The sequence below is a fragment of the Lactuca virosa genome, chromosome 9 (assembly GCF_052849685.1).
Source record: "Lactuca virosa cultivar CGN04683 chromosome 9, Lactuca_virosa_CGN04683_v6, whole genome shotgun sequence".
Lineage (NCBI taxonomy): Eukaryota > Viridiplantae > Streptophyta > Magnoliopsida > Asterales > Asteraceae > Lactuca > Lactuca virosa.
In genome coordinates, this window is record NC_136434.1 from 69,695,613 (window position 1) to 69,699,842 (window position 4,230).

Below are 4,230 nucleotides of genomic sequence, written 5' to 3' on the forward strand. Positions count from 1 at the left end.
AAGTCATCAATATTTATTATTAAACTCTTCAAATGTTTTACAAAACTTCTTTTTAAACTTATATATTGTCAAATGCATGTCTATATATGTATAGTTATATAAGTAATGTTTAAAGGACTTAGGACTGATAACTCGCTTAATTTCCTTTTCCTTGTTTGGATGTGGCCTGAGAGTATCGGTTATTTGTCCGAATGTCGTTTAAATATCAGTTATATATTATGTATACATATGTAGATATAAAAGTACTATCAATCAGTTCAGTACCTTTGGGTATCAAAGGCATACCTTCCTTCATTCAAACTATAGAAATTACTAGTAAACTATAATAGGTATAGTTTAGGAGAATACTATCATATACAAATACTATAACAGAGAATACTATAACAGAGAATACTATAACAGAGAACACTATAACAGAGAATACTATAACAGAGAATACTATAACAGATAATACTATACAAAGGATACTATACAGAGAATACTATACATAGAATACTATTACTATAACAAGTATACTATAACAAGATTCAGAGATAACATAATGTGAGATACTACTTCATGACACATCGACCATTTCGTTATGTCACGTTTTGTAACCAGAATCTCCTGGAGGGAGAGCGTGAGTTTGCGTATAGATCTATACTGGATTGACTATCCTACACCTTGATGTTCGCTACAGTGGGACTTGGAAGTCTACGGGTGCCAAATGTCATTTCTTCCGACGTCTTTCATCGTCGTGTTATAGTCGGTTTAGTATGGTAACAATCTTATCGCATTTTGCCTTAATTAAACCATTGGTTTTAAGGTAGTTATTACTTCAGTAGTTAATACAAATAATACTGCAGTACACATACATTTTTCCCATTATATTCAAATTATGATCTTCTCACATAAAGGGTAATATAAAACTATATTCTGGTAACGATAGTCATATTTGGGAAAAACTTCCACTTTTACAGAGTAACAAACATACAAAACAGTTGGGTCTTGGTAGAAGACTACTTTTTATACTAGTAGAAAATATAGGATTTTCTAGGAGTTTTTCAAACATATACAAACATTTACATTGAACATTCACAAACATTTTCATCAAAATTATACAAACATTGACACTAAATACTTATGAACTCACCAGCTTAAATGCTGATCTACGCTTTCAAAATAACTTGTATTCTGAGGTCACCAGTAGACAGGTACCGATGACCAGGTTTTGAGAAGACGGAGCATGTTCAAGACTCGTCTTTTATTTTGATTATTCATTTTTGGTGTCTTATTACTATTAAAGAACACACTTGTATGAAATTATACTATTAATGCAATGGATGATGTTGTTGCTTATTTACTACTTTGCATTGTTATGATACTGTACATGACGTCCTCTACCCCCGAACGTTTTCCGCCGTTCCTGTTTTGGGGTGTGACAGATTGGTATCAGAGCATTGTTTATAGTGAATCGAGTATATCAACCCATAAAAGATATACAAACTATAAACACATAGGGATTAAAATACTCTGACCAAGAGTTTATACTTTTAAGTACTAAAATACTTATCTAGAAGTATACATAATTACATACCTACATACTTACTATAGAACAGTGTAATACTAGAACATAACAAAAGTATTACGATTGTTGAACATCACAAGTAAGCTCAGGGATGTATGGTCAGTTCTGGGAGTGACATAGCCTGATCAACTATGTTGGTCCGAAAAGTGATTAGCATATGCCGAGAATGGTTGTGATGTAGCAACAAGTCTAAAAACTTACCAACACTACTACAATGAGAACATTAGAACAGAACATAAACTTAAAATACTATAGGAGTATTTTGTGTTACTATAATTACTTATTTGAGAACTAAACAGGTCTTTATTAGTATGTCAATAGTTGCTGAGTGGATACACTACATTTATATGTAACTAGGGTGTCATAGACTTAGAATCTGTGATCTTTGCTTTACTTCCTGTTCCTTGTTTGGTTGTGGACTTAGAGTTAGGATCACTTATTCGAAGGTCTATCCTGTTTTGGTTACATATGACTGGTATGCACTACGCAAATGTTGGAGTAACTGATAAGGATCATCTTATAATTATCTTAGTTAGTACGTCTATTAACTATTTCTTTTACCCCTACTTCTCGGGTAGATAACATGGCTGGATTCCATATCCCCGGAGACCCGTACTTCCCAAATCAGGGCAATGCTGGATGGCTTGATGAAGAGCCAGAAGATGATCATCCAATCCCTTTGGATGATCACCTCGCAGAAGGCTTTTAGGATGGTTCTGACTCCGAACCAGAAGTCAACAACCTACCTCAAGAAGTTCAAAACCCAAATCTCAAACCCCGACCTGTATTTCAAGGTCCCACACCCTTGTGGGCGACAAACTTGAATCGTTGGAGTGATGAACAGGGTCAACCATTACCCTTCAATGGAGACCGAAGCTTTTAAAATCTCAGCGAAGGAGGCTCAGCTGACCGAGTCCTGCCCATTATGGTCCGCAGGATTGCTCGGAATAATGAGCAAGGTAGAGAAGCCATCGACCGAGTCATGGAAATTGACGCTAACTCTGGCGTTAACACGGTCCGCATTCGCCAACTCGAAGAAGCCATGGAAGGGACTAGGAGAACCAATGAGGCTCTGCAGCAACAGCTAGCTGCATCCCGAGCTGAAGTCATAGAACTTCGAGTGCGTCAGAGAGCTCATGAGCGACATCTTCAAGACGTAGTACGTCAACTGGCAGATCTGAGGGTTCGCCCGAGGAATACCCGTCGCCAGTAGAAGATGTCTGACTCATCTTTTCTTTTGGTTTAAAGAATATCCTTTCGTATCGGTGCTCTATGAAGCACTTTTCTGTAAAATATTCCTGTCATTTAAGTACTTTAACTAGACTTCTAAGCTGTCAAAATTTTTCTACTTCTGATATGATGTAAGACCTACTCTTAGGTCAATTTTTCCCCAAACTAATTACATCCTTAATATCAATGATACTGGCAGTCAGCTAATCTTTTGTAGAAATCTTTGTTCAATTACATTCATTCTTGTAATTCTAGAACTCTATGGAACTCATACTCTTATCTAGTTGTTGAACTATGGCGATTTAGTTCATGGGACTCATTCATTAACTTCACTATTGAATTATTATCATTGTACTCATCTTTTAAACTCATAGTTGAAAGATGCCTCCTCGTAAGTCAACAAGGCGTAATCCTCCGATTATTCCAACTCAAACACCAACTCCTCCACAATTCGATACGGCAGCTCTTAATGCTGCGGTAGCTACGGCTGTTGCTACAGCCATGACACAATACCACAACAACTAGGGTACTAGTGGAAGTGGGACAATCGTTCATTCCACACCAGGTGATGTCATTGTGCGCTCGCGAGAGTGCTCTCATAAAGATTTCACCAACTATAAACCCCGAGTCTTCAATGGAATCGGTGGAATCATAGCTCTGTCGCAATGGTTCAAGAAGACGGAATCGATATTTGAGATCTGTTCCTGTACTGAAGGAAGCAAAGTCAAATTTGCTGCATGCACCTTCAGTGATAGAGCCCTGACGTGGTGGAATAGCCATGTCAAGTCACTAACTTTAATAGTGGCAAATGCAATGGGATGGGAAGCTCTTAAAAGGCTTATGATAGAAGAATACTGCCCGAGAGGCGAGGTTCAAAAACTGGAACAAGAACTTTGGAGCCTGGCCATGAAGGGCTCCAACATAGTGGCATACACTACCAGATTTAGCGATCTGGTGGCACTATGTCCCAATATGGTTCCCAACGAGGGGAAGAAGATTGAGAGGTACATTTGGGGGCTGGTGCCTCCATTTTAGGGGAATGTCTTAGCTTCAAACCCCACTACTTTCGATAGTGCCAAGCGATTGGCACAACGACTCATTGATCATGGAGTCCCTACCCCGACAACGACAACAACCCTGGCTATCGCAGAACCCTCCAAAGCCGCGGACAACAGGCGAAAGTTCTGAGATAACAAAAAGGGCAAGTCGGCGCAGAACTCTGCCAAGAAGCAGCAAGTTGTGGCTGTTCATGCCACGATTGCACCTGCTGCTACTGCGCCAAGGAAACAGTATACTGGAAATCTACCCAAGTGAAACAAATGCACCTTCCATCATAATGGTGCCTGTCGGGAAATGCAATGCACTAACTGCAACAGGAAAGGGCACACTGCCCGATTCTGCAAGGCTCCGCCGAGGGCAATTAACCAAGTCCC